The following is a 16,629-nucleotide window of genomic DNA, read 5'->3' on the forward strand; positions in this document are numbered from 1 at the left end:
AATTGCTTTAAAAAAAAAAAAATCCTCACCTGAGGATATTTTTCCATTGATTTTTAGAGAGAGTAGAAGAGAGAGGAAAGACTAAAAGAAATAATGATGTGAGAGAAATACATTGATTGGTTGTCTCCTGCACGTGCTCAATAAGCGTCCTGGTCAGGGAGGAGCCTGCAACCTAGGTAACATGCCCTTGACCAGAATCAAACCCAGACCCTTCAGTCTGCAGGCCGACTCTCTATCCACTGAGCCAAACTGACCAGGGCAGTTTCATTTCTTTATATCTGGTCTGTATGCTGTTTGTTTCCTTTTCTAGCCTTATTGCACTGGGTAGACCTCAGTAGTATGTTGAATAGCAGTGATGAGAGTAGAGATCTTTGCCTTCTACTTGATCTTAAGAGAAGACTATTCAGTGTTGATTAACTAGAATGTTAGCTGTAGATTTATTGTAGATACTTTTTATCAAGCTGAGGAAGTTAACTCTATTCCCTTTTTATTATGAATAGGTGCTAAATTTTGTCAGATCACTTTTGTCTCGTTTAATATCATCTATTTTCTTTTGTTAGCTTGTTATCATGGTATACTACATAGACTGATTTTTATTTTATTTTATTATTATTATTTTTTTAATATATTTTATTGATTTTTTACGGAGAGGAAGGGAGAGGGATAGAGAGCTAGAAACATCGATGAGAGAGATCAATCAGCTGCCTCCTGCACGCCCCCTACTGGGGATGTGCCCGCAACCCAGGTACATGCCCTTGACCGGAATTGAACCTGGGACCCTTCAGTCCACAGGCCAACGTTCTATCCACTGAGCCAAACCGGTTCGGCAATAGACTGATTTTTAAATATTAAACTTGCCTTAGATCTCTGGCATAAACCCCACATAATTATGATAAATAGTTTTTTTTATGTAATACTGGGCTGTATTTGCTAATGTTTTGTTGAAAGATATTTATGAGATACTGGTTTGTAATCATTTGGTTTTGTACAGCCTTTGCCTGATTTTAATATCAGCACAGCGTTGGCCTCATACTGTTTTCTGAAGGAAGAGATGTCTAGAATTTGTGTTAATTAATCTTAAATTTTTGGTAGAACTTGCCAGTGAGATTAGAGATTTATTTTTGGGAAAATTTCTAAATTACTAATTGGATTTTCTTAATAATTACAGGAATATTCAAATTATTTCATATTGAATGAGTTGTGGTAGTTTATTATGCTTTTTGAATAATTAGTTCATTTCACCTAAATTACAGATTTATGTATAGAATTATCCACAGCATTCCCTTTTTGTCCTTTTGATGTTTGCAGGGTCTATGATAATAGCCTGTCTCATTCATGGTATTGCTAATTTGTGTATTCTCTTTTGTTAATCTTGCTAGAGATTTGTCAATTTTATTGATCTTTTCAACGAAGCAGCTTTTGTTTTATTGATTTTTCTCTTTTTAGTTTCATCTCACTTTGACTTTATTTTCTACTCTCTTGAGGTGGAATCTTAGATTACTAATTTCTAAAAATATATCTTTATTGTTGAAAGTATTTCAGATGTCTCCCACTTCCTCCTTCCCACTCCTGTCCGTGCCCCAGGCCTTCACCACACTATTGTCTGTGTCCATGGGTTATGCCAATATGCATATAATTTCTTCGGTTATTCTCTTCTCTACCTCTTAGCCCCTGACTTCCCTCTGACTTTCATCAGTCTGTTGCATGCTTCCATGACTGGTTCTGTTTTGTTTATCAATTTAGTTTGTTCATTAGATTCCACATATAAGTGAGATCATGTGATACTTACCTTTCTCTGACTGACTTATTTCACTTAGCATAATACTCTCCAGATTCTTGCATGCTGTTCCAAAGGGTAAAGATCCTACTTTTTTACAGCTCCACTGTTTAACTGTGCCACTGATTTTTTTATCCATTCATCTGCTGTTGGGCACGTGGACTGTTTCCAGAATTTAGTTATTGTAAATAATACTGCAATGAATATAGGGGTGCATATATTCTTTCTGATTAGTGTTTTAGGCTTCTTAGGATATATTCCTAGAAGTGGGATCACTAGGTCAAATTCAGTTCTAATTTTAATTTTTTAAAAATTTTATTGTTGAAAGTATTACCCCTCCATTGCCCCCCTCCACTCCATTCCCGACCCCCCAGGCCTTCCCACACTGTTGTTTTTCCATGGCTTTGAATATATGCATATAAGTTCTTGGTTTAATCTCTTCCCATCCCCCAGACCCCTTCTGAAATACATCAGTCTGTTGCATGTTTCAATGTCTCTGGATCTGTTTTGTTCATCAGTTTATTTTAATCACTAGATTCCACATTTAAGTGAGATCATGTGACACTTGTCTTTCTCTGACTGGCTTATTCACTTAGCATAATACTCTCCAGGTCCCTCCATGGTGTCTCAAAGGATAAGTGATCCTTCTTTTTTACAGCCACCTAGTATCCCATTGTCTGAATATACCACAACGTGTTAATCCACTCAGGCTTTTTAGGGTATATTCCTAGCTGTGGGATCACTGGGTCAAATGGTAGTTCCATTTTTAATTTTTTTAGGAATCGCCACACTGTTTCCATAGTGGTTATACCAGTCTGCATTCCCACAAGCAGTGTACTAGGGTTCCCTTTTCTCCACATCCTCACCAGTGCTTGTTGTTTGTTGATTTATTGATGGCAGCCATTCTGACAGGTGTGAGGTGGTACTTCATTATCATTTTAATTTGCATCTCTCTGATGATTAGTGACATTGAGCATTTTTTCATATGTCTCTTGACCATTTGTATGGCCTCTTTGGAGAAGTCTATTTAGGTCCTCTACGGACTGTTTCTCTTGCCTTAGGCGATGTACCAGTGAAAATTCTGCTACACGAGATGTCTGATATTTTGCTACCTATGTTGTCTTCTAGTATTTTCATGGTTTAAGAAATTATATTTATTTATTTTATTCATTTTGAATTTATTCTTGTGTACGGTGGAAGTTGGTGGTCTATTTTATTTTTTTGCATGCACCTGTCCAATATTCCCAACACCATTTATTGAAGAGACTGTCTTTACTCCATTCTATGCTCTTGCCTCCTTAATCAATTATTAATTGAGTGGAATGGCATGGGTAGATTTCTAGGTTCTCTGTTCTGTTCCATTGATCTGTATGACTTTTCTTGTGCCAGTACCAGGCTGTTTTGATTACAGTGGCTTTATAGTATAACTTGATATCTGATACTGTGTTCCCTCCAACTTTGTTCTTCTTTCTCAAGAGTGCTGTGGCCATTTAGGGTCTTCTTTGGTTCCATATGAATTTTAGGATTAGTTCTAGATCTGTGAAATAATGCAGATTGTTATTTAATAGGGATTGCATTGAATCTGTAAATTGCTTTGGGTAATATGGTTATTTTAATGATGTTGATTCTACCAACCGATGAACACAGTATAATCTTCCACTTGTTTATATCTTCCTCTATCTCTTTTTTCAATGTTCTGTAGTTTCCTGAGTATACGTCTTTTATCTCCTTTATTACATTTATTCCTAAGTATCTTAATTTTTTTGTTGCAATGGTAGATGGGATTGTTTTTTAGTTTCTATTTTGTGAGTTAATTATTAGTACATAAAAATGCCATTGATCTCTGGGTCTTAATTTTGTATCCTGCTACATTGCCAAATTCATTTATTAAATCCAAAGTTTTTGGTAGAGTGTTTTGTGTTTTCTGCACATATATCATCTGTGAATAATGATAATTTTCCTTGCTTCCTATTTTCCAGATTGGATGCATTTCTTTTCCTTCTTGCCTGATTGCTATGGCTAGGACTTCCAGTACTATCCTATATAATAAAGAGGGAATATGCAAATTGACTCTGTCACTCTGCCACAAAGATGGCGGAGCCCACAGTGGAGGTGGGGTTTCTGTAACACAAGATGGCTGCACCCACAGCGGAGGCTGAGTTCCTGTAACAAGCCTTAATGAGCAATCAGCAGGGACCTGAGGCTGCCTGCCCCCCGCCCCCATGGGGCTTGACAGGGGACCTCAGGCCGGGCCCCCGCCTTGGTGCCAGGCCAGGGGATCTCCGGCCACGCCCCCCACCCTGGCGCCAGGCCGGGGGACCTTAGGCTGTGCGTCCCACATGGCAGGGCTTGACGGGGGCCCTCAGATCATGCCCCCTGCCCCGGCACTGGGCTGGGGGACCTGAGACTGCAACCCCCACCCCAGTGTTGGGCCAGGGGACCTCAGGCTGCTCCCCTTGCCCCGGGCTGGGGGACCTCAGGCCATGCCCCTCGGCTAACGGGGCTTGATGGGGGACCTGAAGCTGTGCCCCCTCTGGCAGGGAATTTTGGGGAACCTCAAGGTGCACCCCCTGCCCGGCAGGGCTTGACAAGGGTGGGACTGGCTGGGTGTGGATCTAGCCCAATGGGGGGAAGGCCGGGTCTGGGTCTCATGTGATTTTGAGGCACACGTGGGTATGCAGGAACTTGACTCTGGGCCCCGTGATGCGCCCCAGACTCTGATGGGAGGAAGATTTTCATATACATTTTATTAATTTTCTTTCATCTCTGACACTTCCACTATAGAAAAAGGGCAAATAGCAATATTAAAATATTCCCTCTAATTAATCCCCTTTTAATGTGCACGAATTTTGTGCAACGGGCCACTAGTGTTTAATAAGAGCGGTGAAAGTGGACATCGCTTTCTTGTTCCTGTTCATAGGGGAAATGGTTTTAGTTTTTACCCATTGAGTATGATGTTCGCTGTAGGTTTGTCATATATGGCCTTTATTATCTTGATCCCTCTAGTCCCACTTGGCGGAGATTTTTTATCAAAAGGGGTGTTGGATTTTGTTAAATACTTTTTCTGTATCTATTGATACGATCATGTGATTTTTGTCTTCTAATTTGTTTATGTGATATATCACATTTATTGATTTGTGAATATTGTACAGCCTTGCATCCCTAGAATAAATCTTACTTGGTTATGGTGTATGATCTTTTTAATATATTGCTGGATCTGATTTGCTAATATTTTGTTAAGGATTTTGGCATGTAAGTTCATCAGGAATCTTGACCTGTAATTCCCTTTCTTTGTAGTGCCTTTATTTGATTTTGGAATTAGGGTAATGCTGGTCTCATAAAAAGAGATTGAAAGTAGTCCTTCCTCTGAGATTTTTTGGAATAGTTTGAGGAGGATAGGTGTTAATTCTTCTTTGAATGTTTCCTAATACTCTCCTGTGAAGCCATCGGGACCTCGCATTTTATTTGCTGGGAGATTTTTTATTAGTGCTTCAATTTCATCAGTTGTTATTGACCTAGTCAGATTTTCTGATGATTTGTTATTCAGTTTTGGAAGATTATGTTATTATTAGTGGCCCGGTGCACGAAATTCGTGCATGGGGGGGAGGTGTGTCCCTCAGCCCGGCCTACACCCTCTCCAATCTGGAACCCCTCGAAGGATGTCCTACTGCCGATTTACAGGGATCAGGCCTAAACTGGCAGGCAGACATCCCTCTCACAATCTGGGACTGCTGGCTCCTAAACAATCGCCTGCCTGCCTGATTGCACCTAACCACTCTGCCTGTCAGCCTGCTTTCCCCCAAATGCCACCCCCCCCAGCATGATCATCCCCAACTGCCCCCCGTGCCAGTGTGCTCGCCCCCAACTGGCCCCCCCCCGCCAGGCTGCTCGCCCCCCTGCTGGCCAGCTCACTCCCAACTCCCCCCCTCCCCGCAGCCCTAATCACCCCCAACATACCCCCGCTGATGGCCTGTTTGCCCCTAACTGGCCCCCCTTGCTGGTCTGCTCACCCCCAACTGCCCCCCTACTGGCCTGCTCACCCCCAACTCCCCCCCTGCTGGCCTGCTCACTCCAAACTGCACTCCCCCCCCCCGCAGTCCTGATCACCCCCATCTGACCCCCACTGATGTTCCTCTTGGCCTCTAACTGCCTCTACCTCGGCCCCGCCACCATGGCTTTGTCCAAAATAATGTCCAGAAGTTCTCCTGCAAGGTCTTCCAGTCTAATTAGCATATTACCCTTTTATTAGTATAGAGGCCTGGTGCATTTGTGGGGGCCGGCTGGTTTGCACTGAAGTGTGTCCCGGATCAGGGTGGGGGGTTCCCTTGGGGTGTGGGGCGGCCTGGGTGAGGGGCCTGTGGTGGTTTGAAGCCAGCCACACCTCCATGGGGTGAGGGTCCCCGCTGGAGGGGTATGGCCCCCTGGGTGAGGGGATGAGGGCTGTTTTCAAGCAGGCCACACCCCCTTCAGGGTGGGGGTTCCCACTGGGGTGCCTGGCCAGCCTGGGTGAGAGGCTGATGGCTGTTTGCAGGCTGGCCATGCCCCCCACAGGGTACCCTCACCCCATGGGGGCATGGCCAGCCTTGGTGAGGGGCTGAGGGCTGTTTTCAAGCTGGGTATACCCCCTTCAGGGTGGGGGTCCCCACTGGGGTGCCTGACCAGCCTGGGTAAGGGGCTGATGGCCGTTTTCAGGCTAGCCGCGCCCCCGGGTGACCCAAGCTCCCAGCCTCTTTTTTTTTTTTCTGTTTTTTTTTCCTAGCGCCTCTTTGAACGGAGGCCAGGGCAGGCTGGAAGCAGGTATCTGGGATTTATTTATCTTCTATAATTGAAACTTTGTAGCCTTGAGCAGAGCCCAGGGCTGGCCAGGCAGGTGGGAAGCTTGACTTTCTCCATCACTAGGGGCAACCCAAGACTCCTGCTCACTCCAGCTCTGTGGCTGCCACCATCTTAGTTGGGTTAATTTGCATACTCACTCCTGATTGGCTGGTGGGCATGGCTTGTGGGTGTGGCAGAGTGGTGGAGTGACAGTTAATTTGCATGTTTCTCATTTATTAGTGTAGATAATGAACTATAAGAATAAAACATTAATAAATCAGATCAACTTACATTTGCATAACATACCTAGAGATAATTTTTAAAAAAATAAATCTTTATTGTTCAGATTATTACAGTTGTTCCTCTTTTTTACCCCCATAGCTCTCCTTCCCCCGGTTCCCACCCAACCCCATGCCCTTACCCCCTCCATTGTCCTCATCCATAGGTGTAAGATTTTTGTCCAATCTCTTCCCACACCTCCTTCCTCCCAAGAATTGTCATTCCACTCCCTTTCTATGCCCCTTATTCTATTATATTCACCAGTTTTTTCTGTTCATCAGATTTTTTTTTTAATTGATTTTTTACGGAGAGGAAGGGAGAGAGATAGAGAGTCAGAAACATCGATGAGAGAGAAACATTGATCAGCTGCCTTTTGCACATCCCCCACTGGGGAAGCACCCGCAACCCAAGTACATGCCCTTGACCAGAATCGAACCCGGGACCCTTCAGTCCGCAGGCTGACGCTCTATCCACAGAGCCAAACCGGTTTCGGCTGTTCATCAGGTTTATTTTTTATTTATTTATTTATTTTTTATATATTTTATTGATTTTTCACAGAGAGGAAGGGAGAGAGATAGAAAGTTAGAAACATCGATGAGAGAGAAACATCGATCAGCTGCCTCCTGCACATCTCCTACTGGGGATGTGCCTGCAACCCAGGTACATGCCCTTGACCGGAATCGCTTATGGATGTGAAGAGCTGTAATCTGTATGGTCTCACACTGACCACTGGGTACACTGGCTCTTGGATTTCCAAGGAGGTGCAAAGTCAGCTGATGCTTGAGACCACCCAGCAGGACCTACAGAGAGATCTGCAGATTCCTCCTGTTTATTGGGGGCCTGAAAATGCCCAGATGAGGCCCAGCTATGAAGCAATATAGGCTGCTATTGCAGGGTCTTAGGCCTTTGGTAAGCTTTGGAGTTCTCTGACCCAGCTGTAGGCCATTCATATGCAAAAGCCGCTGCATACAGCTTGGGTGGGGTGGCATCTCAGGGAATCACCTTGGCGGAGCAAACAGCAATGGCTGCCAGTCAGCCCTTTCCCAGAGAGGTCCCCAGGTCTCTGTGTCCCGTGGCACTGTGAAGGAACAATGAAGCACCTCTGAAAGAAAGCCACCCTCGCGTTCCGGCCAGATGCCAGACAGTCCAGTTTCTCCTCTTATGAGTCTGGGTCCCCAGACTCTCACCCAGAACTGGAGTTCAGAGCAATCGGGAGCTTGTATCTCCTTCCCGATTGAAAAAAATAACAGCGCACCCAGTTGCCAGCCTGTTTCGCACATGCCTCCGTACCTCCTACTGACTCAACGCGCTTTTTGCTTTGCTTCTAGTTGTATAACTTCCACTCAACCAGCTTTCCTGTGGTTCTGGATGATATTTGTTTTGTCTTTTAGTTGGAGTTTTGATGTGGTTGTGAGAGGTGGCAAGTACAGGTGCTTACCTATGCCGCAATCTTGGTTGTCTCCTAGTGATAAATTTAATCTATAAGGTTAAAAATCATTACTTGGAATAATATAACACAGTAACGTAGACAATTGAAGAAGGTACAAAGAAATGGAAGCATGTATCCTGCTCATGGATTGGAAAAGTTAACATTGTTAAAATATCCATACTACCCAAAGCAGTCTATAGATTCCAAGAAATCCCTCTAAAAACAACAATGTCATTTTTCACAGGAGTAGAACAAATAATCCTAACATTTGGAACCACAAAATACCCTGAATAGCCACGGCAGTCTTGAGAAATAAGAACAAAGTTGGAGGTATTTCGTGTCTTGATATCAAACTATACTATAAGGGCATAGTAATCAAAACTGCATGGCAATGGCATAAAACACACATAGATCAATGGCACAGAATTGAGAGCCCAAAAATAAACCCATGCCTATGTGGTTGATTTATATATGACAAAGGAAGTAAGAACATACAATGAGGCAAAGGCTGCCTATTCAATAATTAGTGTTGGAAAAGTTGAAAAAGATACATTTTAAAAAATGAAACTAGACCACTTTCTTGCACTATGTACAAAAACAAACTCAAAATGGATTAAAGACAAATGTAAAATCCACTACTATTAAACTCCGAGAAGAAAAAATAGGCAGTAAAATCTTTTACATTTCTCTCAGCAATATATTTTTTCTGATGTATTTCATTGGGTAAGGGAAACAAACAAAAAAATGGGACTATATCAAACTAAAAAGTTTTAGACAGCTATGGAAACCATCATCAAAACAAAATATCAGCCTAATGAGAGTATATATTTTTCAATGTTATATTTATAAGGGGTTAATATTCAAAATTTATAAACTCATTCAACTCAAAACCAAAAAATAAGTAATCCAGTTAAAAAAATGGGCAGGGTACCTGAATAGACATCTCTCCAAAGAAGACATACAGATTGCCAATAGACGTGAAAAAATGCTCAACATCACTAATCATCAGAGAAATGCCAATTCAAAGCACAATGAGATACCATCTCACATCTGTCAAGATGGCTATCGTTAAATTAACAAATAAGTGCTGACAAGGATGTGGAATAAAGGGAGTCCTTGTGCACTATTGGTGGCAATGCAGATTGGTGCAGCCACTATGGGAAATAGTATGGTGGCTCCTCAAAATAATAAAAATAAAAGTATCTTATGATCTAGCTATTTTGCTTTTTTTGTATATATCCAAATAAATTTAAAATACTAATTCATAAAGATATATGCACCCCTATGATCATTGCTGTGTTATTTACAATATCCAAGATATAAAAACAAACCAAGTGCCCATCAGTAGATGACTGGATAAAGAAGTGGTACATATTTACTATGGACTATTACTCAGGCATAAAAAAGCAATGATATTTTACTATTTGCTACATAGATAGCCTTAGAGGGTATTATGCTAAATGAAATAAGTCAGAGAGAAATATATGATTTCACTTCTGTGTGGAATCTAAAGAACAAAACAAAGAAACATATAAAACAAACAGTCATAGATGCAGAAAACCAATTTAAGCCTGGCTGGTATGGCTCAGTGGTTGAGTGTCGACCTATGAACCAGGAATCGCGGTTTGATTCCTGGTCATGGCACATGTTGGGGTTTCAGGCTCCATCCCTGGTGGGGGCTGTGCAGAAGGCAGCTGATCAATGATTCTCTCTTGTCACTGATGTTTTTATCTCTCTCTCCCCCTCCATTCCTCTCTGAAATCAACAAAAATGGTGGTTGTTTTTTTTGTTTTGTTTTGTTTTTAAAGAAAACCAATTTAAGGTTGCCAGATGGAGGGGGGATTGAGAGGCTGGGTGAAAAAGAGGAAGGGATTAAGAAGTGAAAACTGGTATTACACAGTACTCATGGGTATGTAAAGTATATCATAGGGAATATAGTCAATAATATTGTAATATTGTATATGATGTCAAGTAAAGTACTAGAATTATTAGGAGGGCCACTTCGCAAATTATACAATTGCCTAACCACTATGCTGTATGGCTAAAACTAATATAATATTGAATGCCAATTGTAATTGAAAAATAAAATAAAAACAAATGGTATTGAAACAACTGGTTATTAACAGGCTGAAAATGAACCTTGACCCTAAGCCTCGCCCTAAAATGAAGTGCAAATGGATCATAAATGTAAATGTAAAACATTATACCTGTTAAGAAAAATGAAGAAAACCTCAGGAAGTAAGGTTAGGCAAATTGTTTTTAATCATGGAACCAAAGGCTTGTAAGTCATTAAAGAATCCTATATAATAAAAGAGAAACATGCAAATTAACCTTCACTCCACTCCGACACTCAGCTATACCCACCAGCCAGTCAGAGTGACTATGCAAATTAACCCAACAAAGATGGCAGTTAATTTGCATACGCAGGTGTGGAGCAAAGACTGAAGACGACTGAAGATGGTGGCTGTCATGGAACTAGAGCGAACAGGAGGCTTGGGTTTCTCCTGGCGACGGAGGAGCCAAGCTTACCGCCGGCCTTGGACTCCGCTTCAAGAGTGGCTGGGGGCCTGGGTCACAGGGGGAGAAGTCAAGCCTCGCTGCTGCAGCTGGGCCAAAGGCCTGGGTCCCGGATGCCAGAGGAAAACCGGTGCTGGCAGCCAGAGGAAGGAAGGTACTTTTGCGAGAATCTTCGTGCAACGGGCCACTAGTAAACCAATAATTGGACAACCAAAATTATAAACTTGTCAGTAAGAAGAGGAAAAGACAAGCCACATACTTGGAGAAAATATTTGCAAGTAGCTTATCTAACAAAGGACTCATGAAAATTCTCTAAATGTAATAGTAAAAATTATCATTGTTCCGTTTGAAAAGGCCAAGGACTTAAACTGACGATTCACTGAAGAGGATCTATGCATGGCAAATAACCACGTGAAAAAATATTTAGTATCACCAGGCAATAGGGAAATAGAAATTAACAACAAGGAGATACTGCTTTATAGCTATTTGAATAATTGAAATATAAAATAGTGACAATACCAAATGCTGGCAAGGATGCAGAGAAAATGGGTATCTTTTTCAGTGCTATTGAGAATGTGAAATGGCACAACCACTCTCCTGTAAACAATTTAATAGTTTTTTTTAAAAAACAATTAAATATTTGTTTATCATGCAACCCTGCAAACACACTCTTAAATATTTATGCCAGAGAATTGAAAACTTGTTTCACATAGAAACCAATCATAGGTATTCATAGCATCTTTATTTGTGATTGCCAAAAACTGGAAACAAACTAGATAACCTTTAATATGTGAATAGATAAATAAATGATAGTATATCTGTATAATGTAATACTCTCAGCAATAAAAAGGAATGAACTATTGATATTGATCCAGTCAACAGTTTGGATGAGTCTGATGGGCTTTATGCTGAAAGAAAAATGCCAATCTTCAGAGGTTGCATACTGTATGATTCCATTCATGTGGCCTTGATGTACAAAATTATATGATAGAGAATAGATTAGGGGTTGTCAGGTATTAGGGTTAAGGGTAGGTTATACATACTAAGGGTAACACAAAGGAGGTTTTGTGTGTGTGTGTGTGTGTGTGTGTGTGTGTGTGTGTGTGTGTGGTGATGGAACAATTCTGTATCCTGCTTGTGGTCATGGTTACATGGTTCTGCATACATGGTAAAGTTTCTCAGAACAGTACACCAAACAAAAACGTACATATAAAAACTTGTGAAAGTTAAATCAGCTCTGTACCTGAGTTCATAGTATTATACCAATGTCAATTTCCTGGTTTTCACAGTGTACTATAGTTATGTAAATTATTACCTTTGGGGAAAGCTGTATCAAGGGTACTCGGGAACTGTCTGTATTCATGTTGCACATTCGTGTGACCCTTAAACTGTTTTGTAAAGGTTATAATAAAAACAATACTATTAATTGTCAAGGATCTGGAACAGCTGGAACTCTCATACAGTGCTGGTGGGAATGTAAATTGGAATAAGCAGTTTGAAGAACTATTTGTTCAGCTTGGACAGAACCATACACATACCCTATGACCCAACAATTCTACTTTTAAGTATATGCCTAACAAAACACATGTTTTTACCAATCCTATATAATAAAAGGGTAATATGCAAATTGACCCTAACAGCAGAATGACTGGGAATGACTGGTCACTATGACATACACTGACCATCAGGAGGCAGATGCTCAATGCAGGAGCTGCCCCCTGGTGGTCAGTGCGCTCCCACAGGGGGAGCTCTATTCAGCCATAAGCCAGGCTGATGGCTGCCAGTACAGAAGTGGTGATGGGAGCCTCTCCTGCCTCCTCAGCAGCGCTAAGGATGTCCGACTGCAGCTTAGCCCTGCTCCCCGCTGGCAAGTGGACATCCCCCGAGGGCTCCCGGGCTGCCAAAGGGATGTCTGACTGCCAGCTTAGGCCCAATCCCCGGGGAGCGGGCTTAAGCCAGTAGGTGGTCATCCCCTGAGGGGTCCCAGACTGCAAGAGGGCACAGGCTGGGCTGAGGGACCCCTAAGTGCACAAATTTTTGTGCACCGGGCCTCTAGTAGACCTATAAAGCAGCACTATTAAAACAATGGTTCATATTTTCATTGTTTTTGTTTTTAGTGTATACTTTTTTCCATGTATACTTTAATACTGATGTTTAGTATTTTTTTAATCTAAAAATATCCTGGTTAATTTATCTCAGTGTAGACTTATATATCCCAGCCTGAATAATATTGAAGGTTAAGTAGTTGTAAAATAATTCTTAATAACAGTTCAGTCACTTGTCTGTGGTTCTTTTTGCTTTTTGTTTTTTTCCTTTTGGAGGCAAAATTAAGCAATTTTGCTTCCCACTTGTATACTTTGACTTTTTTAAACAATTTATTGGGGTGACATTGGTCAACATGAATATACAGGTTTCAGGTGTGGGTTTCTGTTAAAGATCTGTATATTGCACCATATGCCCACCATGCAAAGTCAAATCTTCTCCATATATTAGGACCCCCTACTTCCCCCCACCTCTTTCCCTCTGGCAGCCACCACACTGCTGTTTGTGTGCATGAGTTTCAGTGTTATATCCCACATATGAGTGAAATAATATACTTCTTATTCTGACTTATTTCACTTAGCAAAATGTTTTCAAAGGTCCATCCATGTTGTTGCACATGGCGCTATTTCATCCTGTCTTATGGCTGAGTAGTATTCCATTGTGTATATGTACCACATCTTCTTTATCTAGTCCTCTGTTGCAGGACACTGGCTATTTCCATGTCTTGGCCACCATGAATAATGCTGCAGTGAACATAGGGGTGCATATATCTTTGTGAATACATGAGGTTTTGGGGTATATACCCAGGAGAGGAATTGTTGAGTCATGTGGTAGCTCTAGTCTCAATTTTTTGAGGAATCTCTAGACTGCTTTCCATAGTGGTTACACCAGTCTATATTCCCATTAGCAATGAATGAGGGTTTCCTTTTTTCTACCTCTCTAACACTTGTTATTGCTTGTCTTGTTGATATGGTCAGTCTAGCATGTATGAGATGGTATCTCATTGTAGTTTTGATTTGCAATTTCCTAATTGCCAGTGAGGTTGAACATCTTCTCATATATTGTTGGCTGTTCGTATGTCTTCTTGGGAGAGGTGTATTTTCAGATCCTCTGCCCACTTTTTGATTGGGTTGTTTGTTTGTTTGGTATTGAGTTTTATGAGTTCTTTATGTATTTTGGAAATTAAACCTTTACCAGAGCTACTGTTTGTAAATATCATCTCCCATCTGGTTGGCTTTCTCCTTGTTTGGTTGTCCGTTTCTGTTGCTGTGCAGCAGCCTTTTAGTTTGATATTGCCCCATTCATTTATTTTTGCCTTTACTTCCCTTGCCTTTGGGGTCAAGTTCATAAAATGTTCTGTATGACCAAGGTCCATAAGTTTGGTACCTATGCTTTCTCCTATGTAACTTACTGTTTCAGGTCTTATATTTAGGTCTTTGATCTACTTTGAATTAATTTTTGTAAATGGGGATAAACTGTAATTCTACTTGTATGCTTTTAAAATAAAATATAAATAAATACATCTAATGTTGTAAATTAGACTGCATTACAATTGTTTATATGTCTGGTGTCTTGTAGTTGGTGGTCTTCTGAAGTGCACTGACCAGATATTTTTTCATCTTTTGTATTCCCAGTCTAGCTTAGTATTTGGGTTGCATAACAGTGTGATAAGCATTCTTATTAAACCCGTGCAACTCTTCATTAGTGGATTCATACCAAAGAGCTTTGAAGTTTTCTACAAAGTTTCCTTTCTTGTGTGTGTTGTTTTGTTGTTGTTGTTGTTGTTGTTGTTTGTGTGTGTGCACGCATGTGTGTGTTTAACCTACATAGTTTGTACTTTTCTATGTGCTTGATCCTTTTGCTGGTGTGGAATAGATGTAAATAAGTGGAGTAATTTGGAGGCAGCATTTGCCCTTAAACCTTATATATGTCCATTAATTAAAGAAAACACAGTTTGTTCTCTGTAATGAGTGTGTATTATTACAGAAGTATAAAGAAAATAAATATCGTAATACTAGTGACCAGGGATAACCACTGTTAATATTGTATGTATGTTTTGTCTTTGTTTTGTTTTTTAATATATTTTTATTGGTTTTAGAGAGGAACAGAGAGGGAGAGAGAGATGGAAATATCAATGATGAGAGAGAATCACTGATTGGCTGCCTCCTACATGCCCCCTACTGGAGGTTGAGCCAATACCCGGGCATGTGCCCTGACCGGGAATTGAACTGTGACCTCCTGGTTCATAGGTCGATGCTCAATCACTGAGCCATGCTGGTCAGGCTTTATGTTTTGTTTTTAATGAGTTTCTGTTATATGTAAGGCTCTATATCCTGTTTTTATCATATACCATAATGTTGCAGATTTTTAATGGCAATTTAAACCATTGAAGAGCCAAAATATAGTTTAGTCTTCTGTATTATATTTTTTGTTTTCAACTTTATGGTCTTATAAGACTTGGTGTATAAAGGCATTTTATGGAGATTGTTGAACGTTTATTATATTCCAGGGGTTTTCTCACTCTAAATTGCCAATAGTAAACAAATTATGTAGTCATCCAATAGAATCTTATGCAGCTACCAAGCATAATGTTTACCAAGAAATTTGAAGGAGTGCACATAGTTCCTTGAGCAACCCTTTTCTACCCATGATTTCTATTCCTTGCAGATAACCAATATCGACTCTTGGCAATTCTTCTGGTATTTACTTACATATGTCCTTTCTACAATCTCTTGTGGGAATTTACCCACATGCACACACACATTTTTCCTCAATTATTTTCTTAGTATATATTTTTCATAGTATTTACCTAAATCAATTTGGAGTGTTTCGTTTATTGTGAGTATGTAAATATTCACACTGAAGCTATTTGAAATATTGTGATTACTTTTTCTTTTTTGTATACCTGTTTATTTTTGTTGAATAGTTTATTTATTTATTTTTTAAATATATTTTATTGATTTTTTACAGAGAGGAAAGGAGAGAGATAGAGAGTTAGAAACATCGATGAGAGAGAAGCATCGATCAGCTGCCTCCTGCACATCTCCTACTGGGGATACACCCGCAACCCAGGTACATGCCCTTGACCGGAATTGAACCTGGGACCCTTCAGTCCGCAGGCCGACGCTCTATCCACTGAGCCAAACCGGTTTCGGCTGAATAGTTTATTTTTACCACTTCCTCAGTTTCTATGAGCCTATCACTCATTCCCAAATTCTCCAACAGAAATATAAATTCTTGTGTTCTGACACAGCAGGTAATCTAACAGTTTCTTTTTTTTTTTCCTTGAACGAATTCTTGGAGTTTTCTGTCTTCTTGGTCCTATTTTAGCTTCCTTGGTATCTTGCATCTATCTAATTTCCCTACCTTCATTATGCTGTGTTGTAATTTCATATAAGGTACCCCTAATACACTCAGTTCATGGGGCACTTTCCTTCATTTAGATGTATTTAATGCTAATAAGAGTACTGAACATAATATGGACTGTTGAGTTATACTTAAATTTTCTACATTTACTCAGAAATCTGCAAATACCTTGAGTACATTATTAACATGTGATTTCCATATTTATCTTTATTCCTAATTCAGACTATTTTATTTTCCAGCATTAAGATTCTTCCAGGGCATATAAAGCTTCAGTCTAATTCTTTAGACATCTCTTGTTTAATTCAGTAAGTGAGAAATGAATTCTCTGAACTCTTGATTGTTCAGAAAACTGCCTTAGGATTAAAAAGCCATAGCATAATTAAAATTTCTGTGAAACACTCAT

At 40.4% G+C, this 16,629-nt stretch overlaps 1 protein-coding gene across 1 annotated transcript in view; it reads left to right on the forward strand.

Annotated features, from left to right (window-relative positions):
* ATRX (ATRX chromatin remodeler) overlaps positions 1 to 16,629 on the forward strand; it is a 274,911-nt gene that overhangs the window by 214,636 nt on the left and 43,646 nt on the right. The gene's annotated exons all lie outside the window — the stretch shown is intronic.

This window comes from Myotis nattereri (assembly GCF_964212035.1).
Source record: "Myotis nattereri genome assembly, chromosome: X".
Taxonomy (NCBI): Eukaryota; Metazoa; Chordata; class Mammalia; order Chiroptera; family Vespertilionidae; genus Myotis; species Myotis nattereri.